General features: G+C 39.1%; 1 protein-coding gene and 1 pseudogene across 1 annotated transcript in view; one reads left to right on the top strand and one right to left on the bottom strand.

Moving 5' to 3' along the window:
* CHCHD3 (coiled-coil-helix-coiled-coil-helix domain containing 3) overlaps positions 1 to 25,806 on the top strand; it is a 352,306-nt gene that overhangs the window by 34,117 nt on the left and 292,383 nt on the right. The gene's annotated exons all lie outside the window — the stretch shown is intronic.
* Positions 18,553 to 19,166, bottom strand: LOC143662398 (protein lin-28 homolog A pseudogene; annotated as a pseudogene).

Raw genomic sequence — 25,806 nt, 5'->3', positions numbered from 1 at the left:
TTTCTATGTTTGCTACTTTATCCTTCACTTCCATAAGTTCTGCGATTTGTTTTTTCAGTTTTTCTATTTCTTCTTTATGTTCAGCCCATGTCCTCTTCATGTCCTCCCTCAATTTATCGATTTCATTTTTGAAGAGGTTTTCCATTTCTGTTCATATATTCAGCATTAGTTGTCTCAGCTCTTGTGTCTCATTTGAGCTATTGGTTTGTTCCTTTGACTGAGCCATATTCTCAATCTTTTGAGCGTGGACAGTTATCTTCTGCTGCTGGCGTCTGGGCATTTATTCAGATTTCTCTTGGTGTTGGACCCAGCAAGGTTGTAATATTTTTCTGTGAAATCTCTGGGTTCTGTTTTTCTTATCCTGCCCAGTAGGTGGCGCTCGTGGCACCCGTTTGTCTGCGGGTCCTACCAGTAAAAGGTGCTGTGGGACCTTAAACTTTGGAAAACTCTCGCCGTCCTGGGGGTTCGCTAGCCGAAACGGCTTGAGCCGGCCCGGGGTCCGAACGCAGGTAGGGTTGCTGGTCGCCGCAGCCAGGGAAAGAGCCCGTCCGAATTTCCTAGTCGGCCCTGGGCAACAAGCGTGGCGGGAGGGCGCCAGCGGCAGCGGCCCGCCCGAGAGAGTGCACGTTCCCCGGGAGTCACGGGTTTGGAAGGGGCCTCCCCCACCCGTCACCGTTCTCCGCGGCCTGGGGGTTTCCGATCCAATTCTCTCAGTTGGTCCGGGGGCTGCGCTTGGTGTGGGCGCCAGCCGTCTTTGTTTCAGGGGACCGCCTCTCCAATTCTCCCAGCCGGCCCGGGAAGGGGGAAGGGAGTAACTCCGGCCGCTTGCCACCCCGCCCGGTAAGGCCCGCGCGCCTCGGCGATCTCACCCGAGCTGCTTCTCTCAGCCAGCCAGCCGTGCCAGGATGGGGTACGCTGTCTTTTTTATCTCTGTTGTGGCTTTGGGCACTTTCTGTATCGTTTCTACTCCCCTAGTAGGTGTCCTGGAGAAGAAACTAAGATCCGCGCGTCTTACTAAGCCGCCATCTTCCAGGAAGAACTCATTGTGGTTTTGATTTGCATTTCTTTTTATAGCTAGTGATGTTGAACATCTTTTCCTGTGTCATTTAGCTCTTTGTATTTCTTCTTTGGAGAAGTATTTATTTTTTTCACTGAATCCTCCCGGAGAAAGGAAAGGGGAAAGTGTTAGCATATGCTTCCATACAGAAGGGATACATACCCAATGTGCAATCAACCATCAAATAAATATACCCCAATGATAGGGTCACCAAAGTCCAAGAGGCATAGTCTCCAGTTCAGGAATGAGGGGAAGGCATTAGGGAAAGAACAGACAGGTACATGCTTTCCTACCCTCCCTTCCTCCCCATAAATTCAAGATTGCCCACAAAGCTTTGGTTTCTAGCAGGAAACATGGAGTTCTATTCTTCCATTTCCTATTAAATAATTTTGTGGCCATTTTGACATAAGTTTCTTACACTTGCATAAAAGTTCCTGAGTGACTTGGGTATACTTTCATCTTCCCTTTCTTGATCTCTCACCTCCACTGTCTACATGGAAACACCCCACCCTGTTGTTTCTCTCTGTCCTAAGATTGATGATTGAGTAGGTTTGGTTAGTCCGAGTATAGCAGTGTTAATCTTTTGGCATGAATCACATTGAGGAATGCTCTTAATTTTTAAAAAAATTTTTTTTATTAAAATAATTACAGGAAAGAAACACAAACATTCTTAATATGTGATCATTCCATTCTACATATACAATCAGTAATTCACAACATCATCACATAGTTGCATTTTCATCATCATGATCACCTCTTAGAACATTTGCATCAATTCAGAAAAAGAAACAAAAAGACAACAGAAAAATAAAACAAAAACAGAAAAAAAATTATACATACCATACCCCCTACTCCTCCCCCTCACCGATCACTAGCATTTCAAACTAAATTTATTTTAACATTTGTTCCCCCTATTATTTTTTTTTTTTTTTATTAATTAAAAAAAGAATTAACAAAACAATTAGAAATCATTTCAATCTACATGTACAATCAGTAATTCTTAATAACATCACATAGTTGCATATTCATCATTTCTTAGTACATTTGCATCGATTTAGAAAAAGAAATAAAAGACAACAGAATAAGAATTAAAACAATAATAGAAAGAAAAAAAAACAAAAAAAACAAAAACAAAAAACCTATACCTCACATGCAGCTTCATTCAGTGTTTTAACATAATTGCATTACAATTGGGTAGTATTGTGCTGTCCATTTCTGAGTTTTTATATCCAGTCCCGTTGTACAGTCTGTATCCCTTCATCTCCAATTATCCCTTCTCTTTTTTTTTTTTTTTTTAATTAACGGAAAAAAAGAAATTAACCCAACATTTAGAGATCATACCATTCTACACATGCAATCATTAATTCTTAACATCATCACATAGATGCATGATCATCATTTCTTAGTACATTTGCATTGGTTTAGAAGAACTAGCAACATAACCGAAAAAGATATAGAATGTTAATATAGAGAAAAAAATAAAAGTAATAATAGTAAAATCAAAACAAAACAACACAAAACAAAACAAAAACCTATAGCTCAGATGCAGCTTCATTCAGTGTTTTAACATGATTACTTTACAATTAGGTATTATTGTGCTGTCCATTTTTGAGTTTTTGTATCTAGTCCTGTTGCACAGTCTGTATCCCTTCAGCTTCAATTACCCATTGTCTTACCCTGTTTCTAACTCCTGCTGAACTCTGTTACCAATGACATATTTCAAGTTTATTCTCGAATGTCCGTTCACATCAGTGGGACCATACAGTATTTGTCCTTTAGTTTTTGGCTGGATTCACTCAGCATAATATTCTCTAGGTCCATCCATGTTATTACATGGTTCATAAGTTTATCTTGTCTTAAAGCTGCATAATATTCCATCGTATGTATATACCACAGTTTGTTTAGCCACTCTTCTGTTGATGGAGATTTTGGCTGTTTCCATCTCTTTGCAATTGTAAATAATGCTGCTATAAACATTGGTGTGCAAATGTCCGTTTGTGTCTTTGCCCTTCAGTCCTCTGAGTAGATACCTAGCAATGGTATTGCTGGGTCGTATGGCAGTTCTATATTCAGCTTTTTGAGGAACCGCCAAACTGCCTTCCACAGTGGTTGCACCCTTTGACATTCCCACCAACAGTGGATAAGTGTGCCTCTTTCTCCGCATCCTCTCCAGCACTTGTCATTTTCTGTTTTGTTGATAATGGCCATTCTGGTGGGTGTGAGATGATATCTCATTGTGGTTTTGATTTGCATTTCTCTAATGGCCAGGGACATTGAGCATCTCTTCATGTGCCTCTTGGCCATCCGTATTTCCTCTTCTGAGAGGTGTCTGTTCAAGTCTTTTTCCCATTTTGTAATTGGGTTGGCTGTCTTTTTGTTGTTGAGATGAACAATCTCTTTATAAATTCTGGATACTAGACCTTTATCTGATATATCATTTCCAAATATTGTCTCCCATTGTGAAGGCTGTCTTTCTACTTTCTTGATGAAGTTCTTTGATGCGCAAAAGTGTTTAATTTTGAGGAGTTCCCATTTATTTATTTCCTTCTTCAGTGCTCTTGCTTTAGGTTTAAGGTCCATAAAACCGCCTCCAGTTGTAAGATCCATAAGATATCTCCCAACATTTTCCTCTAACTGTTTTATGGTCTTAGACCTAATGTTTAGATCTTTGATCCATTTTGAGTTAACTTTTGTATAGGGTGTGAGAGATGGGTCTTCTTTCATTCTTTTGCATATGGATATCCAGTTCTCTAGGCACCATTTATTGAAGAGACTGCTCTGTCCCAGGTGAGTTGGCTTGACTGCCTTATCAAAGATCAAATGTCCATAGATGAGAGGGTCTATATCTGAGCACTCTATTCGATTCCATTGGTCGATATATCTATCTTTATGCCAATACCATGCTGTTTTGACCACTGTGGCTTCATAATATGCCTTAAAGTCAGGCAGTGCGAGACCTCCAGCTTCGTTTTTTTTCCTCAAGATGTTTTTAGCAATTCGGGGCACCCTGCCCTTCCAGATAAATTTGCTTATTGGTTTTTCTATTTCTGAAAAATAAGTTGTTGGGATTTTGATTGGTATTGCATTGAATCTGTAAATCAATTTAGGTAGGATTGACATCTTAACTATATTTAGTCTTCCAATCCATGAACTCGGTATGCCCTTCCATCTATTTAGGTCTTCTGTGATTTCTTTAGCAGTTTTTTGTAGTTTTCTTTATATAGGTTTTTTGTCTCTTTAGTTAAATTTATTCCTAGGTATTTTATTCTTTTAGTTGCAATTGTAAATGGGATTCGTTTCTTGATTTCCCCCTCAGCTTGTTCATTACTAGTGTATAGAAATGCTACAGATTTTTGAATGTTGATCTTGTAACCTGCTACTTTGCTGTACTCATTTATTAGCTCTAGTAGTTTTGTTGTGGATTTTTCCGGGTTTTCGACGTAGAGTATCATATCGTCTGCAAACAGTGATAGTTTTACTTCTTCCTTTCCAATTTTGATGCCTTGTATTTCTTTTTCTTGTCTAATTGCTCTGGCTAGAACCTCCAACACAATGTTGAATAATAGTGGTGATAGTGGACATCCTTGTCTTGTTCCTGATCTTAGGGGGAAAGTTTTCAATTTTTCCCCATTGAGGATGATATTAGCTGTGGGTTTTTCATATATTCCCTCTATCATTTTAAGGAAGTTCCCTTGTATTCCTATCTTTTGAAGTGTTTTCAACAGGAAAGGATGTTGAATCTTGTCGAATGCCTTCTCTGCATCAATTGAGATGATCATGTGATTTTTCTGCTTTGATTTGTTGATATGGTGTATTACATTAATTGATTTTCTTATGTTGAACCATCCTTGCATACCTGGGATGAATCCTACTTGGTCATGATGTATAATTCTTTTAATGTGTTGTTGGATACGATTTGCTAGAATTTTATTGAGGATTTTTGCATCTGTATTCATTAGAGAGATTGGTCTGTAGTTTTCTTTTTTTGTAATATCTTTGCCTGGTTTTGGTATGAGGGCGATGTTGGCTTCATAGAATGAATTAGGTAGTTTTCCCTCCACTTCGATTTTTTGAAGAGTTTGAAGAGAATTGGTACTAATTCTTTCTGGAACGTTTGGTAGAATTCACATGTGAAGCCATCTGGTCCTGGACTTTTCTTTTTAGGAAGCTTTTGAATGACTAATTCAATTTCTTTACTTGTGATTGGTTTGTTGAGGTCATCTATGTCTTCTTGAGTCAAAGTTGGTTGTTCATGTCTTTCCAGGAACCCGTCCATTTCCTCTAAATTGTTGTATTTATTAGCGTAAAGTTGTTCATAGTATCCTGTTATTACCTCCTTTATTTCTGTGAGGTCAGTAGTTATGTCTCCTCTTCCATTTCTGATCTTATTTATTTGCATCCTCTCTCTTCTTCTTTTTGTCAATCTTGCTAAGGGCCCATCAATTCTTATTGATTTTCTCATAGAACCAACTTCTGGCCTTATTGATTTTCTCTATTGTTTTCATGTTTTCAATTTCATTTATTTGTGCTCTAATCTTTGTTATTTCTTTCCTTTTGCTTGCTTTGGGGTTAGCTTGCTGTTCTTTCTCCAGTTCTTCCAAATGGATAGTTAATTCCTGAATTTTTGCCTTTTCTTCTTTTCTGATATAGGCATTTAGAGCAATAAATTTCCCTCTTAGCACTGCCTTTGCTGCGTCCCATAAGTTTTGATATGTTGTGTTTTCATTTTCATTCGCCTCGAGGTATTTGCTAATTTCTCTTGCAATTTCTTCTTTGACCCAGTCGTTGTTTAGGAGTGTGTTGTTGAGCCTCCACGTATTTGTGAATTTTCTGGCATTCCGCCTATTATTGATTTCCAACATCATTCCTTTATGGTCCGAGAAAGTGTTGTGTAAGATTTCAATCTTTTTAAATTTGTTGAAATTTGCTTTGTGACCCAGCATATGGTCTATCTTTGAGAATGATCCATGAGCACTTGAGAAAAAGGTGTATCCTGCTGTTGTGGGATGTAATGTCCTATAAATGTCTATTAAGTCTAGTTCATTTATAGTAATATTCAGATTATCTATGTCTTTGTTGATCCTCTGTCTAGATGTTCTGTCCCTTGATGAGAGTGGTGAGTTGAAGTCTCCAACTATTATGGTATATGAGTCTATTTCCCTTTTCAGTGTTTGCAGTATATTCCTCACGTATTTTGGGGCATTCTGATTCGGTGCGTAAATATTTATGATTGTTATGTCTTCTTGTTTAATTGTTCCTTTTATTAGTATATAGTGTCCTTCTTTGTCTCTTTTAACTGTTTTACATTTGAAGTCTAATTTGTTGGATATTAGTATAGCCACTCCTGCTCTTTTCTGGTTGTTATTTGCATGAAATATCTTTTCCCAACCTTTCACTTTCAACCTATGTTTATCTTTGGGTCTAAGATGTGTTTCCTGTAGACAGCATATAGAAGGATCCTGTTTTTTAATCCATTCTGCCAATCTATGCCTTTTGATTGGGGAATTCAGTCCATTGACATTTAGTGTTATTACTGTTTGGATAATATCTTCCTCTAACATTTTGCCTTTTGTATTATATATATCATATCTGACTTTCCTTCTTTCTACACTCTTTTCCATATCTCTCTCTTCTGTCTTTTTGTATCTGACTCTAGTGCTCCCTTTAGTATTTCTTGCAGAGCTGGTCTCTTGGTCACAAATTCTTTCAGTGACTTTTTGTCTGAGAATGTTTTAATTTCTCCCTCATTTTTGAAGGATAATTTTGCTGGATATAGGAGTCTTGGTTGGCAGTTTTTCTCTTTTAGTATTTTAAATATATCATCCCACTGTCTTCTAGCTTCCATGGTTTCTGCTGAGAAATCTACACAAAGTCTTATTGGGTTTCCCTTGTATGTAATGGATTGTTTTTCTCTTGCTGCTTTCAAGATCTTCTCTTTCTCTTTGACCTCTGACATTCTAACTAGTAAGTGTCTTGGAGAACGCCTATTTGGGTCTAATCTCTTTGGGGTGCGCTGCACTTCTTGGATCTGTAATTTTAGGTCTTTCATAAGAGTTGGGAAATTTTCAGTGATAATTTCTTCCATTAGTTTTTCTCCTCCTTTTCCCTTCTCTTCTCCTTCTGGGACACCCACAACACGTATATTTGTGCGGTTCATATTGTCCTTGAGTTCCCTGATACCCTGTTCAAATTTTTCCATTCTTTTCCCTATAGTTTCTGTTTCTTTTTGGAATTCAGATGTTCCATCCTCCAAATCACTAATTCTATCTTCTGTCTCTTTAAATCTATCATTGTAGCTATCCATTATTTTTTCTATGTTTGCTACTTTATCCTTCACTTCCATAAGTTCTGCGATTTGTTTTTTCAGTTTTTCTATTTCTTCTTTATGTTCAGCCCATGTCCTCTTCATGTCCTCCCTCAATTTATCGATTTCATTTTTGAAGAGGTTTTCCATTTCTGTTCGTATATTCAGCATTAGTTGTCTCAGCTCTTGTGTCTCATTTGAGCTATTGGTTTGTTCCTTTGACTGAGCCATATTCTCAATCTTTTGAGCGTGGACAGTTATCTTCTGCTGCTGGCGTCTGGGCATTTATTCAGATTTCTCTTGGTGTTGGACCCAGCAAGGTTGTAATATTTTTCTGTGAAATCTCTGGGTTCTGTTTTTCTTATCCTGCCCAGTAGGTGGCGCTCGTGGCACCCGTTTGTCTGCGGGTCCTACCAGTAAAAGGTGCTGTGGGACCTTAAACTTTGGAAAACTCTCGCCGTCCTGGGGGTTCGCTAGCCGAAACGGCTTGAGCCGGCCCGGGGTCCGAACGCAGGTAGGGTTGCTGGTCGCCGCAGCCAGGGAAAGAGCCCGTCCGAATTTCCTAGTCGGCCCTGGGCAACAAGCGTGGCGGGAGGGCGCCAGCGGCAGCGGCCCGCCCGAGAGAGTGCACGTTCCCCGGGAGTCACGGGTTTGGAAGGGGCCTCCCCCACCCGTCACCGTTCTCCGCGGCCTGGGGGTTTCCGATCCAATTCTCTCAGTTGGTCCGGGGGCTGCGCTTGGTGTGGGCGCCAGCCGTCTTTGTTTCAGGGGACCGCCTCTCCAATTCTCCCAGCCGGCCCGGGAAGGGGGAAGGGAGTAACTCCGGCCGCTTGCCACCCCGCCCGGTAAGGCCCGCGCGCCTCGGCGATCTCACCCGAGCTGCTTCTCTCAGCCAGCCAGCCGTGCCAGGATGGGGTACGCTGTCTTTTTTATCTCTGTTGTGGCTTTGGGCACTTTCTGTATCGTTTCTACTCCCCTAGTAGGTGTCCTGGAGAAGAAACTAAGATCCGCGCGTCTTACTAAGCCGCCATCTTCCAGGAAGAACTCATTGTGGTTTTGATTTGCATTTCTTTTTATAGCTAGTGATGTTGAACATCTTTTCCTGTGTCATTTAGCTCTTTGTATTTCTTCTTTGGAGAAGTATTTATTTTTTTCACTGAATCCTCCCGGAGAAAGGAAAGGGGAAAGTGTTAGCATATGCTTCCATACAGAAGGGATACATACCCAATGTGCAATCAACCATCAAATAAATATACCCCAATGATAGGGTCACCAAAGTCCAAGAGGCATAGTCTCCAGTTCAGGAATGAGGGGAAGGCATTAGGGAAAGAACAGACAGGTACATGCTTTCCTACCCTCCCTTCCTCCCCATAAATTCAAGATTGCCCACAAAGCTTTGGTTTCTAGCAGGAAACATGGAGTTCTATTCTTCCATTTCCTATTAAATAATTTTGTGGCCATTTTGACATAAGTTTCTTACACTTGCATAAAAGTTCCTGAGTGACTTGGGTATACTTTCATCTTCCCTTTCTTGATCTCTCACCTCCACTGTCTACATGGAAACACCCCACCCTGTTGTTTCTCTCTGTCCTAAGATTGATGATTGAGTAGGTTTGGTTAGTCCGAGTATAGCAGTGTTAATCTTTTGGCATGAATCACATTGAGGAATGCTCTTAATTTTTAAAAAAATTTTTTTTATTAAAATAATTACAGGAAAGAAACACAAACATTCTTAATATGTGATCATTCCATTCTACATATACAATCAGTAATTCACAACATCATCACATAGTTGCATTTTCATCATCATGATCACCTCTTAGAACATTTGCATCAATTCAGAAAAAGAAACAAAAAGACAACAGAAAAATAAAACAAAAACAGAAAAAAAATTATACATACCATACCCCCTACTCCTCCCCCTCACCGATCACTAGCATTTCAAACTAAATTTATTTTAACATTTGTTCCCCCTATTATTTTTTTTTTTTTTTATTAATTAAAAAAAGAATTAACAAAACAATTAGAAATCATTTCAATCTACATGTACAATCAGTAATTCTTAATAACATCACATAGTTGCATATTCATCATTTCTTAGTACATTTGCATCGATTTAGAAAAAGAAATAAAAAGACAACAGAATAAGAATTAAAACAATAATAGAAAGAAAAAAAAACAAAAAAAACAAAAACAAAAAACCTATACCTCACATGCAGCTTCATTCAGTGTTTTAACATAATTGCATTACAATTGGGTAGTATTGTGCTGTCCATTTCTGAGTTTTTATATCCAGTCCCGTTGTACAGTCTGTATCCCTTCATCTCCAATTATCCCTTCTCTTTTTTTTTTTTTTTTTTAATTAACGGAAAAAAAGAAATTAACCCAACATTTAGAGATCATACCATTCTACACATGCAATCATTAATTCTTAACATCATCACATAGATGCATGATCATCATTTCTTAGTACATTTGCATTGGTTTAGAAGAACTAGCAACATAACCGAAAAAGATATAGAATGTTAATATAGAGAAAAAAATAAAAGTAATAATAGTAAAATCAAAACAAAACAACACAAAACAAAACAAAAACCTATAGCTCAGATGCAGCTTCATTCAGTGTTTTAACATGATTACTTTACAATTAGGTATTATTGTGCTGTCCATTTTTGAGTTTTTGTATCTAGTCCTGTTGCACAGTCTGTATCCCTTCAGCTTCAATTACCCATTGTCTTACCCTGTTTCTAACTCCTGCTGAACTCTGTTACCAATGACATATTTCAAGTTTATTCTCGAATGTCCGTTCACATCAGTGGGACCATACAGTATTTGTCCTTTAGTTTTTGGCTGGATTCACTCAGCATAATATTCTCTAGGTCCATCCATGTTATTACATGGTTCATAAGTTTATCTTGTCTTAAAGCTGCATAATATTCCATCGTATGTATATACCACAGTTTGTTTAGCCACTCTTCTGTTGATGGAGATTTTGGCTGTTTCCATCTCTTTGCAATTGTAAATAATGCTGCTATAAACATTGGTGTGCAAATGTCCGTTTGTGTCTTTGCCCTTAAGTCCTTTGAGTAGATACCTAGCAATGGTATTGCTGGGTCGTATGGCAGTTCTATATTCAGCTTTTTGAGGAACCGCCAAACTGCCTTCCACAGTGGTTGCACCCTTTGACATTCCCACCAACAGTGGATAAGTGTGCCTCTTTCTCCGCATCCTCTCCAGCACTTGTCATTTTCTGTTTTGTTGATAATGGCCATTCTGGTGGGTGTGAGATGATATCTCATTGTGGTTTTGATTTGCATTTCTCTAATGGCCAGGGACATTGAGCATCTCTTCATGTGCCTCTTGGCCATCCGTATTTCCTCTTCTGAGAGGTGTCTGTTCAAGTCTTTTTCCCATTTTGTAATTGGGTTGGCTGTCTTTTTGTTGTTGAGATGAACAATCTCTTTATAAATTCTGGATACTAGACCTTTATCTGATATATCATTTCCAAATATTGTCTCCCATTGTGAAGGCTGTCTTTCTACTTTCTTGATGAAGTTCTTTGATGCACAAAAGTGTTTAATTTTGAGGAGTTCCCATTTATTTATTTCCTTCTTCAGTGCTCTTGCTTTAGGTTTAAGGTCCATAAAACCGCCTCCAGTTGTAAGATCCATAAGATATCTCCCAACATTTTCCTCTAACTGTTTTATGGTCTTAGACCTAATGTTTAGATCTTTGATCCATTTTGAGTTAACTTTTGTATAGGGTGTGAGAGATGGGTCTTCTTTCATTCTTTTGCATATGGATATCCAGTTCTCTAGGCACCATTTATTGAAGAGACTGCTCTGTCCCAGGTGAGTTGGCTTGACTGCCTTATCAAAGATCAAATGTCCATAGATGAGAGGGTCTATATCTGAGCACTCTATTCGATTCCATTGGTCGATATATCTATCTTTATGCCAATACCATGCTGTTTTGACCACTGTGGCTTCATAATATGCCTTAAAGTCAGGCAGTGCGAGACCTCCAGCTTCGTTTTTTTTCCTCAAGATGTTTTTAGCAATTCGGGGCACCCTGCCCTTCCAGATAAATTTGCTTATTGGTTTTTCTATTTCTGAAAAATAAGTTGTTGGGATTTTGATTGGTATTGCATTGAATCTGTAAATCAATTTAGGTAGGATTGACATCTTAACTATATTTAGTCTTCCAATCCATGAACTCGGTATGCCCTTCCATCTATTTAGGTCTTCTGTGATTTCTTTTAGCAGTTTTTTGTAGTTTTCTTTATATAGGTTTTTTGTCTCTTTAGTTAAATTTATTCCTAGGTATTTTATTCTTTTAGTTGCAATTGTAAATGGGATTCGTTTCTTGATTTCCCCCTCAGCTTGTTCATTACTAGTGTATAGAAATGCTACAGATTTTTGAATGTTGATCTTGTAACCTGCTACTTTGCTGTACTCATTTATTAGCTCTAGTAGTTTTGTTGTGGATTTTTCCGGGTTTTCGACGTAGAGTATCATATCGTCTGCAAACAGTGATAGTTTTACTTCTTCCTTTCCAATTTTGATGCCTTGTATTTCTTTTTCTTGTCTAATTGCTCTGGCTAGAACCTCCAACACAATGTTGAATAATAGTGGTGATAGTGGACATCCTTGTCTTGTTCCTGATCTTAGGGGGAAAGTTTTCAATTTTTCCCCATTGAGGATGATATTAGCTGTGGGTTTTTCATATATTCCCTCTATCATTTTAAGGAAGTTCCCTTGTATTCCTATCTTTTGAAGTGTTTTCAACAGGAAAGGATGTTGAATCTTGTCGAATGCCTTCTCTGCATCAATTGAGATGATCATGTGATTTTTCTGCTTTGATTTGTTGATATGGTGTATTACATTAATTGATTTTCTTATGTTGAACCATCCTTGCATACCTGGGATGAATCCTACTTGGTCATGATGTATAATTCTTTTAATGTGTTGTTGGATACGATTTGCTAGAATTTTATTGAGGATTTTTGCATCTGTATTCATTAGAGAGATTGGTCTGTAGTTTTCTTTTTTGTAATATCTTTGCCTGGTTTTGGTATGAGGGCGATGTTGGCTTCATAGAATGAATTAGGTAGTTTTCCCTCCACTTCGATTTTTTTGAAGAGTTTGAAGAGAATTGGTACTAATTCTTTCTGGAACGTTTGGTAGAATTCACATGTGAAGCCATCTGGTCCTGGACTTTTCTTTTTAGGAAGCTTTTGAATGACTAATTCAATTTCTTTACTTGTGATTGGTTTGTTGAGGTCATCTATGTCTTCTTGAGTCAAAGTTGGTTGTTCATGTCTTTCCAGGAACCCGTCCATTTCCTCTAAATTGTTGTATTTATTAGCGTAAAGTTGTTCATAGTATCCTGTTATTACCTCCTTTATTTCTGTGAGGTCAGTAGTTATGTCTCCTCTTCCATTTCTGATCTTATTTATTTGCATCCTCTCTCTTCTTCTTTTTGTCAATCTTGCTAAGGGCCCATCAATCTTATTGATTTTCTCATAGAACCAACTTCTGGCCTTATTGATTTTCTCTATTGTTTTCATGTTTTCAATTTCATTTATTTGTGCTCTAATCTTTGTTATTTCTTTCCTTTTGCTTGCTTTGGGGTTAGCTTGCTGTTCTTTCTCCAGTTCTTCCAAATGGATAGTTAATTCCTGAATTTTTGCCTTTTCTTCTTTTCTGATATAGGCATTTAGAGCAATAAATTTCCCTCTTAGCACTGCCTTTGCTGCGTCCCATAAGTTTTGATATGTTGTGTTTTCATTTTCATTCGCCTCGAGGTATTTGCTAATTTCTCTTGCAATTTCTTCTTTGACCCAGTCGTTGTTTAGGAGTGTGTTGTTGAGCCTCCACGTATTTGTGAATTTTCTGGCATTCCGCCTATTATTGATTTCCAACATCATTCCTTTATGGTCCGAGAAAGTGTTGTGTAAGATTTCAATCTTTTTAAATTTGTTGAAATTTGCTTTGTGACCCAGCATATGGTCTATCTTTGAGAATGATCCATGAGCACTTGAGAAAAAGGTGTATCCTGCTGTTGTGGGATGTAATGTCCTATAAATGTCTATTAAGTCTAGTTCATTTATAGTAATATTCAGATTATCTATGTCTTTGTTGATCCTCTGTCTAGATGTTCTGTCCCTTGATGAGAGTGGTGAGTTGAAGTCTCCAACTATTATGGTATATGAGTCTATTTCCCTTTTCAGTGTTTGCAGTATATTCCTCACGTATTTTGGGGCATTCTGATTCGGTGCGTAAATATTTATGATTGTTATGTCTTCTTGTTTAATTGTTCCTTTTATTAGTATATAGTGTCCTTCTTTGTCTCTTTTAACTGTTTTACATTTGAAGTCTAATTTGTTGGATATTAGTATAGCCACTCCTGCTCTTTTCTGGTTGTTATTTGCATGAAATATCTTTTCCCAACCTTTCACTTTCAACCTATGTTTATCTTTGGGTCTAAGATGTGTTTCCTGTAGACAGCATATAGAAGGATCCTGTTTTTTAATCCATTCTGCCAATCTATGCCTTTTGATTGGGGAATTCAGTCCATTGACATTTAGTGTTATTACTGTTTGGATAATATCTTCCTCTAACATTTTGCCTTTTGTATTATATATATCATATCTGACTTTCCTTCTTTCTACACTCTTTTCCATATCTCTCTCTTCTGTCTTTTTGTATCTGACTCTAGTGCTCCCTTTAGTATTTCTTGCAGAGCTGGTCTCTTGGTCACAAATTCTTTCAGTGACTTTTTGTCTGAGAATGTTTTAATTTCTCCCTCATTTTTGAAGGATAATTTTGCTGGATATAGGAGTCTTGGTTGGCAGTTTTTCTCTTTTAGTATTTTAAATATATCATCCCACTGTCTTCTAGCTTCCATGGTTTCTGCTGAGAAATCTACACAAAGTCTTATTGGGTTTCCCTTGTATGTAATGGATTGTTTTTCTCTTGCTGCTTTCAAGATCTTCTCTTTCTCTTTGACCTCTGACATTCTAACTAGTAAGTGTCTTGGAGAACGCCTATTTGGGTCTAATCTCTTTGGGGTGCGCTGCACTTCTTGGATCTGTAATTTTAGGTCTTTCATAAGAGTTGGGAAATTTTCAGTGATAATTTCTTCCATTAGTTTTTCTCCTCCTTTTCCCTTCTCTTCTCCTTCTGGGACACCCACAACACGTATATTTGTGCGGTTCATATTGTCCTTGAGTTCCCTGATACCCTGTTCAATTTTTTCCATTCTTTTCCCTATAGTTTCTGTTTCTTTTTGGAATTCAGATGTTCCATCCTCCAAATCACTAATTCTATCTTCTGTCTCTTTAAATCTATCATTGTAGCTATCCATTATTTTTTCTATGTTTGCTACTTTATCCTTCACTTCCATAAGTTCTGCAATTTGTTTTTTCAGTTTTTCTGTTTCTTCTTTATGTTCAGCCCATGTCCTCTTCATGTCCTCCCTCAATTTATCAATTTCATTTTTGAAGAGGTTTTCCATTTCTGTTCGTATATTCAGCATTAGTTGTCTCAGCTCTTGTGTCTCATTTGAGCTATTGGTTTGTTCCTTTGACTGAGCCATATTCTCAATCTTTTGAGCGTGGACAGTTATCTTCTGCTGCTGGCGTCTGGGCATTTATTCAGATTTCTCTTGGTGTTGGACCCAGCAAGGTTGTAATATTTTTCTGTGAAATCTCTGGGTTCTGTTTTTCTTATCCTGCCCAGTAGGTGGCGCTCGTGGCACACGTTTGTCTGCGGGTCCTACCAGTAAAAGGTGCTGTGGGACCTTAAACTTTGGAAAACTCTCGCCGTCCTGGGGGTTCGCTAGCCGAAGCGGCTTGAGCCGGCCTGGGGTCCGAACGCAGGGAGGGTGTCCGAACGCAGGGAGGGTTGCTGGTCGCTGCAGCCAGGGAAAGAGCCCGTCCGAATTTCCTAGTCGGCCCTGGGCAACAAGCGTGGCGGGAGGGCGCCAGCGGCAGCGGCCCGCCCGAGAGAGTGCACGTTCCCCGGGAGCCACGGGGTCACCGTTCTCTGCGGCCTGGGGGTTTCCGATCCAATTCTCTCAGTTGGTCCGGGGGCTGCGCGTGGTGTGGGCGCCAGCCGCCTTTGTTTCAGGGGACCACCTCTCCAATTCTCCCAGCCGGCCCGGGAAGGGGGAAGGGTGTAACTCCGGCCGCTTGCCACCCCGCCCGGTAAGGCCCGCGCGCCTCGGCGATCTCACCTGAGCTGCTTCTCTCAGCCAGCCAGCCGTTCCAGGATGGCGTACGCTGTCTTTTTTTTATCTCTGTTGTGGCTTTGGGCGCTTTCTGTATCGTTTCTACTCCCCTAGTAGGTGTCCTGGAGAAGAAACTAAGATCCGCGCGTCTTACTAAGCCGCCATCTTCCAGGAAGTCCCCCTATTATTTATCCTCACTCCACATGCTCTACTCATCTGTCAACAAGGTAGATAAAAGGAGCATCAGACTCAAGGTTCTCACAATCACACAGTCACACCGTGAAAGCTACATCGCCATACAATCATCATCAAGAAGCATGGCCACTGGAACACAGCTCCACACCTTCAGGCAGTTCCCTCCAGCGTCTCCACTTCCTCCCGGATACTAAGGTGATATCCAGTCAGTGTGCAAGAATAACCTCCAGGATAACCCCTTGACTCTGCCTGGAATCTCTCAGCCATTGACACTTTGTCTCATTTCAAGCCCCCCCCCCCCAGTCGAGAGGGTTCTCTCAATCTCTCAATGCGGGGTCTCAGCTCATTCTAGGGTTTTTCTCAAACCCTCGATGCTGAGTCTCAACTCCTTCTAGGAATTCTGTCCCACACATTGCCAGGAAGGTCCACACCCCTGGGGGTCATGCCCCACATAGACAGGGGGAGGGCGGTGAGCCTGCCTGTTGTGTTGACTGGAGAGAGAGGCCACATCTGAGCAACAAAAGAGGTTCTCTTGGGGGTGACTCTTAGGCCTAATTTTAAGTAGGCTTGACCTATCCTTTGTGGGATTAAGTTTCATATGAACAAACCCCAAGACTGGGGGCTCAGCCTGTAGCTTTGGTTGTCCACACTGCTTGTGAGAATATCAAGAATTCAACTTGGGGAGGTTGAATTTTCCCCCGTTCTTACCATTCCAAAGGGGACTTTGCAAATACTTTTCTGCTCACTGATCACATCACTCTGGGATTCATCAGTGCATCACTCTGGTCTTAATTTGAAAGGCTGGGAATGAGGGATGGTGTGTTCTTAGATTCTTCAGGTTTGCAAAAGTCATTGAAGAGTTGTGGAGATACCCTCCAAATAAAATATGTATGGATATTTTGGAAGGGGGATCTGGAGAGGGGTGATGGGGTGAGTTTTTAGAACAGAAGATCTAGTCCAAACTAGGAAATATGTGGGTGGGTGGGTGACAAAAGAGGATGGGTCAAGATCCTCACTTCAAAGAGGGGCCCCCAAGCAAGTTTCAGATCCTTTTGCCTGATGCTAATCTTCTGTCGAAGATGCTTTGGCTATTTTCCTTCCAACATTCAAAAAGAAGTTTGTAAACAGTAAAAACCCCAAAAGAACTTAGAGAAAGACCAATACATTATACCTACACAAACTAAGTCACCTAGCAATCACCAATTCAACCGTGAAGTTTTTCTACAAAGCCTGACAAATACAGTAACTAGAGGGGGACAGTATTGAGGGGAGACAAGAACCCAGGATCAGAAACATCACCCAATGTGTTCTATTATGTTTGCCCCATTTCAACACAGTGAGGTAGGTTTGCAGTGATCCCATGTAAACAAACCCTCCTTTCTCTGTTAGCTGCTATGACACTATAATCACTACTGCAGCAGTGTAGGACATTGGCTTCTGGTGCTACAAAGAAGCCTTCACTTAGGGTCCTCTGGAAGCCAAGCAGGGAAAGTCCTGAATTTTGAAAGGTTAAAGATTTTAGTCTTTGCTTCATACATCCATCCCTGCACATGAACACACACACACACATACACAGTTTTCTGTGGCGGTCCCTGTCTAATTCAGTGAAGGATGGATCTAATGCACCAAACAAGTCCTGTGCCTAGGATGAAGAGGCTGGGAACAGAATCCTTTATTACATAGATAGATAACTCTCACCTAACCTTGGCTTCTTCTCTTAACCTTTAAGCTGGTCCAGTTCTTCTTACCTCTCTGCACCATCTTCCCATATAAACTAATATCTAGTCTTCCTGTAGGAGAGCAAGTCATGGGGCAATCCAATTAAAACCTAGTCTCCCATGAAAGGGAGGGACTTCAAGAGGACACTGGCAGAAAAGCCAGTTCTAATTGGCAAAAATGAGGTAGTTCAAATAGTTCTTTGTGATGATGAAGCAACAACAATAAAAAAATATATCTGCTGTGCAGACCTGGAGCTGCTGCCGGACATATCCCTGAGATATATCTGAGAATACAATGCAGGAATGAGGGCTTAGTTTAAAATGTACAAAAATACAAAACCAGAATATTTATATTAAGAGAAAGTTAAAATGCACGAGATGTGTCATTTGCACACAGCTAGTGTAGTTGGCATCATGGAGAAAGTGGGACCCAAGGTACAGTTATCCAAAGGAGCAAATAAAGAAAATCAGATTGGCTTAGAATGGGGTAGGAGTGAACTTAGGAGGAGTAGGTCTGCATCTGTACCACCAATCCCTTTTGTCTATCATCACAACCCACTGCGTGGGACAGTCGCCAGTACCCTGTCCAAGAGTGGATTATGAGGAGACAAGGCCTTTTCCCTGAAAGATTCCCTCCCAGAGAATGTCGCAGCTCACAGATTGGGTCTATCAATTTGCACTCACATTTAATCTTTTCAGTCTGGCATGAGAAATTTTTAATAGGTCCTCTTTCAAAGGAAAACAACTTCCCTGTCCACGCCACTGTCAAAAAACTGGAGATTCCAGGGGTATTTCATGCAGGCTTGAGTGGTAGTTCTCCTGAAAGCCCTCCCTTGTACTTGGATAGAGCATGACTAGAGTTCCTTTGCCTCACCCCTTCCCCCCACCAAGATGTAAGAGGCGGTAAGGCTATGGATCCCAGCCTGAGAAACATGACACTGCCACCTGCCTCCTACCCAGCCAATCCAACTTTCTCCACTCTGCAGATTGATACCTGGTCCTTGGAATTTCCTGATCACAAGAGGATTGCCCCCATGCACTGTAGCTCAATTCTGGGCCTCTGGGAGCAGGGCAGGGCTGTGGATCTCTTCTTCCTCCCGTAAGTAGGAGGGCTTCCCTGTGAGCTGGAAGCCTGCTGAGCTTTCAGTGGACATGAGGCTACCATATGGCTGATGCTCTGGCAAAAGTGACACTTCTTTGGCTGGGGAGGCAACTTGCATTCCTTGGCATGATGGTCTAGACCTCCACAGTTGTAGCACCAGTCTCCTTTTGATCTGTGCTTCTGCATGTTCTTCCCCTTTGACTGCCTCTCACTCCAAATACAGAGCACACCACAGGTTCCGTGTGTGTTCCTCAAATAGATTCCAGGCCCTTAGCAGACTTCTTAAAGGTGAACTCCACTATCTCACCCTCCTTCAGGCTCCAGAAGCCCTCCAAGTGCAGTTTACTCTGATGCACAGAGACATCCACTGGGGGGTTGAGCTTGACCCGGTGGGGGCATTCATGGACAGGAAACTGAACCACATGCACCTCTTGAACCACTAATAGATGTTGGTACTGTGCAGCAGCTGCAGCTCTCTGTCACCTAGGCTGCGTTCTCTGGTCCCTCCTCCTCCTTGGCACAGCCACCTGCAAACTGCTGGTTGGACACAGAACCCATAGTTGGAGCCTGAGCCTGTGGCCGTGGGCCCCTGGTTGGGTGGCTGCTGGCCCCAGAGAACTCTGGAGGCTCCTGGGTGTTGTTTATAGTTAACAGGAATGATGTTGAGTGCTATTTTAAATAGTATTTTTTTTCTTGATTTCTTTCTCAGATTGCTCAGTTGTGTCTAGAAATGCTACAGATTTTTGCATGTTCTTGTATCCAACCACTTTGTTGAACTTGTTTATTAGCTCTAGTAGCTTTGTTGTAGACTTTTTGAGAGTTTCTAAATATAGGATTGTGTTATCTTCAAAGACTGAAAGTTTTACTTCTTTACAATTTGGATGCCTTTTTTAATTTCTTTTTCTTGCCTAACTGCTCTTGTTAGAACTTCTAGCATAATGTTGAGTAACAGTGATGACAGTGGGCATCCATGTCTTATTCCTGATCTTAGTGGGGAAGCTTTCAGTCTTTCCCCCTTGAGTACGCTGTTAGCTGTGGGTTTTTCATATATGCCCTTCATCATGTTGAGGAAGTTCCCTTCTATTCTGATCTTTTGGTGTGTTTTTATCAAGAAAACAGGTGGAGTTTGTCTTTTCTGTATCAATCGCATGATCATGTGTTCACTGTTGATTTATTAATGTGTTCTATTATATTAATTGATTATTACTTGCATAACTGGGATAAAATCTACTTGATTATGGTATATAATCCTTTTAATGTGCTAATGGGTCCTATTTGCAAGTATTATGTTAAGGATTTTTCCATCTATATTCATTAGGGACATTGATTTCTAATTTTCTTTTCTTGTATCTTTATCTGGCTTTGGTATTAGGATGATGTTGGCTTCATAGAATGAATGAGGTAGTGTTCCCTCCTTTTCAGTTTTTTTGGAATAGTTGGAGCAGGACTGGTGTTAATTCTTCTTGGAATGATTGATAGAGTTCACTAGTGAAGCCATCTGGTCCTGGGCTTTTCTTTTTTGGGAGGTTTTTGATAACTGATTCAGTCTCTTTACTTGGAATTGGTTTGTCAAGGTATTATATTTCTTCTAGAATCAATGTGGGTTCTTCCATGTGTTTCTAAAATTGTCCATTTCATCAATGTTGTCTAATTTGTTGGCTTACAGTTGTTCATATTATCCTTTCATGACCTGTTTTATTTCTGTGGGGTCAGCCGTAATGTCCCTCCTCTCATTTCTAACTTTATTTTCATCTTCTCTCTTTTCTTTGTTAGTTTAAGGGTTTGTCAATTTTATTAATCTTCTCAAAGAACTAATTTTTGGTTTTGTTGATTCTATTCTTTCTTTCTTTGTTTTCTACATGGGCATGCATTGGGAACTGAACCTGGGTCTCCAGCATGGCAGGCGAGAACTCTGTCTGCCGAGTCTGTTGTTTTTTTTATTCTCAATTTCAGCTCTAATCTTTGTTATTTCTTTCCTTCTGTTAGCTTTGGGGTTAGTTTGCTCTTCTTTTTTTTAGTTCTTCTGAGTGAGCACTTCGGTCTTTGATATTAGGTCTTTCCTTCTTCTAATATAGGCATTCAAGGCTATAAATTTCCCTCTCAGCACTGCTCTTGTTGCATCCCATATGGTTTGACATGTTGTGTTCTTATTTTTATTTGCCTTGAGATGTTTACTGATTTCTCTTGCAAGTTCTTCTCTGACCCACTGATTGTTCAAGAGTCTGTTGTTTAACCTCCAGATATTTGTGAATTTTCCAGTTCTCTACCTGCTACTGATTTCCATCTTCATTCCATTATGATTAGAGAATATGTTTTGTTAAATTTCAATGTTTTTAAAATTTATTGAGACTTGTTTGTGTGACCCAACATGTGATGTATCCTGGAGAATGATCTGTGAGCACTTGAGAAAAATTTATATCCTACTGTTTTTGGTGCAATGTTCTGCATATGTCTGTTACATCTAATTCATTTGTATTATTCACGTTCTCTCTTTCATTATTGATCCTGTGTCTAGATGTTCTATCTGTTAATAAGAGTTGTGTATTGAAGTCTCCAACTATTTTTGCAGAGACATCTCTTACTCTGTTCAATTTTGCCAGTATTTTGCCTCACATATTTTGGGTCACCTGGCTAGGAGCATAAGTATTTATTATTGTTATTTCTTCTTCAAATTTCCCTTTTTATTAACATATAATATCTTTCTTTGTCTCTTAACAATTTAATATTTGAGGTCTGTTTTGTCCAGTCTTCAAAAAAGAGCTATCCCAGCCCTTTTTTGATTACTGTTTGTTTGGAATATCATTTTCCATCCTTTCACTTTCAGTCTACTTGCATCCTTGATTCTAAGGTGAGTCTCTGGTAGATACCATATGGATAGATCATATATTTTTTATCCAGTCTGCCTAACTGTGTTTTTTGATTGGAGAGTTTAAACAATTGACTTTTAACATTATTATTGTGAAGGCAGTACTTTTTTCAACTGTTTTATCCTTTACAACTGTTTTTGTATGTCATATCTTATTTTTGATTCTTTTTTTACCCTTCTAGTACTCTTACTGATAATCTTCATTTCCACACTCTTCTAAGCCTCTCTTGCCTTTTCTTTTCAGCCCGTAGAACTCCCTTTAGTATTTATTGTAGGTCATGTGTCTTGTTAAACTCTCTCAGCTTCTGTTTATATGTAAATATTTTAAATTCTCCCACTCATTTTTGAATAATAATTTTTCCAGGTAAAGAACTTTTGGCTGACAGATTTTCCCCTTGCATCTTAAATAAATCATTGCACTGCCTTCTTGCCTCCATGGTTTCTGATCAGAAATCAACACTTGGTCTTATTGAGTATCCCTTGTATGTGATGAATTACTTTTCTCTTGCCGCTTTCAGAATTCTCTCTTTATTTTTGACAATCGCTAGTCTGATTAGTATATGTCTCAGAGTAGCTCTATTTGGATTTATTCTGTTTGGAGTACGTTGCCTCTCTTGGATATGTATATTTATGACTTTCATAAGTGTTGTGAAGCTTTTGGTCATTATTTTCTCATATATTCTTTGTGCCCGTTTTCCCTTCTCTTCTTCTCCTGGGACACAAGTTATGTATATGTTTGTGTGCTTCATGTCGTCATTCAGTTCCATGTGTTCCGGCTCACATTTTTCTATCCTTTTGTCTGTCGGTTCTTGTCTGTTTGATTTTGGATGTTCTGTCTTCTAGGTCACTGATCCTTTCTTCTGCCTGTTCAAATTTGCTCTTGTATGTCTCTAGCATATTTTTAGTCTCATCTGCTGTGGCTTTCATCCTCATAAGTCCTGTTATTTTTCTTTGCATACTTTCAAATTCTTCCTTATGTTCATCTAGTATCTTTTTAATATGCTTTATCTCTTTAGTCATAATTTCCTTATCTCCTTTAATTGATTCAGGAGATTTGTTTGAACATCCTTGATTAGTTGTTCCAAATTCTGTATCTCCTCTGACTTTTTAATTTGTTCCTTTAACTGGGCCATATCTTGCTCTTAGTATGCCTTTTAAGTTTTTGCTGATATCTGGACATCCGATTGTCTTGATGAGATTATTCTGAAGGTTGTTTTCTCTTTCTTGTCTAGGATACTGTTATTGGTTGGGTTTGTGGTAATGCCCTTCTATGAACCTTTGTTCATCAATACTTTCCACCAAAATAGGGCCTAAGGTCTACTCTGGGGGCGGAGACCAGTTCCAAAAGGCCTTGGGGAAAGGGTCAGGAAAGATGCCCCAAAGAAACTGTACTTTCCTGACCTGTCAGCAGATGGCATACTTCGCCAGCCTATTTGCTGTAGCTCTAAGAAGGCAGGGTATTTTTACTCTTTTGCAGCTCTGCCTCTTACAGGGGTGGAAACAGTGGCATGGTGATCTGTGATAGGCTAATGCAGCAGGACCCTGGAGTCTTAATTCACTGGCTAATAGCTGGATCAGTACTGGCCATGTCCTCTTCTGTTCTTGGGTGGAGAGGGCTTCTGTGGCCCCCCTGCCAGGTAGGGATTGGTCTGTACTTGCCTTGAGGGTGGGGGATAGGTACCAGGAGCCATGGCTGGGGGAGTTGCTCACAGATTTTCACTGCGGTTTTTCGGGATCTTTGCGCTGCTCTTTCCTGGGTACTATTCAGTACTACCCTGCCCTCTAGCCTCAGAACAGTTGTTTTGGACAATTTTTGCTTGTCCAATAACTGTTTTTTGGGAAAAGAGTGAGCCTCCCAAGTCCCTATTCTGCCATCTTTCCAGAAGTCTCTTTCACTCCGCCTATATGCATATTGTATTAAAATTCCAGTCTCTTGGGAAAAGCTTGTAAAACGTCCTCAGTTTAATTCCTTGCTTTCAGACACTTTGGGGAGATTTTGCACCTTTGTTTCTGTTTTATTGGTGCTCTCCAAGTACTCCATTATTTTTGTTACAGTTTCCCATTTCCCCTTTGATAGTGAGTTCTTATTTTTGAGTAGCTTTCTCATGATTTAAATTAGAATGGAGAGTTCCTTTTTTACTTTCTTAACCTTTTGCTTTCCTGTTTACCTTCTGCTTCTTTAGAAGCTGTGTCACCCTCCTTTACTCATCACCTCTCCCTTACTTGTCACCCCTCCTCTCTCTTCCACCAATCTTCCTCATCATCCCTTTGGAACTCTATTTGACACGTACCACATTCAGTTTTGAATACTGCTAATTTATTGTTTTATATTATTCTCAGTGATGGATTAAAATTATTGTTCCTTGGTAGTCATTTAAAATTGTGGGTATGTACTATTTCCCAGCCCAGTGTCAGAATACTGGTAGGTATGTTTTATTTCCCCTGAATCTTTCTCTCAGCTTATGGTTGCTATTTTCACAAGGTGATTGCACAAGTGATGCAATTGCATATCTTTTAGTGAATCTCAAACTAAAGCTAACTATGTTTGACTTTTTGAATTATCTATATCCTCCCTTTAAGCTTCCAGTTGCTGAGGATTAGACTTATTTTTGCTGGCATTAGTTGAAATAGTATATTCATAATTTAGCTTATTTGTTTATAATTTTTAATTCAGGCATCCTGAATAAACTGGAATTTTTTTCCCCATCTGTAGTTAGACCTATGATTGTTGAAATGTGTAACACATATTTAAACCAAAAAGCCTTCCATTCTAACTTAAAAATACATTGTACTCTCTGGTAAAGATAAAGTAATGAGACTGATTTTTTGCTTGAGGATACATCCCATTTGCATCTTAAATGCTACTTCATATTTCTCTTGTGGATTCAAATCAGGTAGAGCAACTTTTGAATGACACAAATCTAGATTATTATGTGAAGTAATGAACTGTGGCTCTTTGTGTTTGGTTTATGTCTTAACTACCATTTTAATCTTCTGAATGATTTTTAAAAAATTACCTGAGAGCAAGATATTTTACAGGATTATGATTATAAACTATAAAATGTTCTCTTTTGCCTAATTTTTGTCTCTGGAACATTTCTTCGTGAACTCTTTTAAAGACGTCTTTAAGAGATACATGCATCTTTACCATAGTCTGGCACCATCTAACATTTAATTCATGCTCCTTCATAAAAGGTCATACTCTACCAACACTCAAAATAATTTGCAAATGAGGAGACTGAGGCTCTGAGGGGTTAAGTGTCTGGATTTTAGTTTGGGTCTGTACTCCAAACCTGTTCTACTGGATCACAGAATCTTAACGTTTTTCATGACATGGACCTCTTTGGTATGTTGGTCAAGACTATGGATCCTGTCTTAGAATAATGGTAGTTATTTTTTTCTTAAACTTTTTATTTTATAATAATCAGAAACTTACATGATAATCGTAAAAATAATATAAAAGCCCTGTAGAGAACGTCAGCAAACACCCTTCCCCAATACCAAGTCCACCAGTTTTAACATTTTGCCACCTTTGCTGTATCATTCTATTTATCTATATGTTTTTCTTTCAGTTTTCTAAATATTTGACAGTAGACTGTGTACATCAGGCTTCTTGAACATTTAATTCTGCCAAGTACGTTTCTAAGAACAAAGATATTTACTTATTTAACCACCGTAAATAGATTTATCAAATTCAAAAACTTTAACATTGATATAAAGCTTTCAGTCTATATTCCAGTTTTTTCATATGTCCCAATAACATCCTTTTGGGCCTTTTCTCTGCCACTTTTAGATCCAGTCCAGGATCATTTATTACATTTAATTGTCATTGTCTCTTCAGTTGCACTCTCTCTTTTTTTAATTGTGAAAACATATATATAACATAAACTTTCCCATCTCAACCATTCCCAATCATATAATTCAGTGGGATTAATCACATTAGCGATGCTGTACTACCCTTATCACCTTCCATTACCAGGACTTTTCTATCACCCAAACAGAAACTCTATAACCATTATGCCTTAACTCCCTAATCCCAAAATAATGTTTTTAAATAGACAAACTATGTAGCATTACAAAGAAAACCAATTATACTAGCATTTTCAAAATATTAAATACATTTGTAATAGAGTAATAAGCTTACTTATTGGCATGTTAAATAGCAAGATCTGGTGTTGGGTGTAATAACTACTCCTATTTCAAAGTAGTGGTGAGCACAGATGACATTTTGATAGGTCTGCAACTAATGTAATGTGTTATGAAAATATTTGACTTGTTAGTGACAAAATCACAGGCATTATGCCTAACACTACAAGGTTTTAGGCCATCATT

Source organism: Tamandua tetradactyla, chromosome 1, assembly GCF_023851605.1.
Source record: "Tamandua tetradactyla isolate mTamTet1 chromosome 1, mTamTet1.pri, whole genome shotgun sequence".
Lineage (NCBI taxonomy): Eukaryota > Metazoa > Chordata > Mammalia > Pilosa > Myrmecophagidae > Tamandua > Tamandua tetradactyla.
Note: the sequence above shows the minus strand (reverse complement) of the source record. Positions and strands in the feature narration are given on the sequence as shown.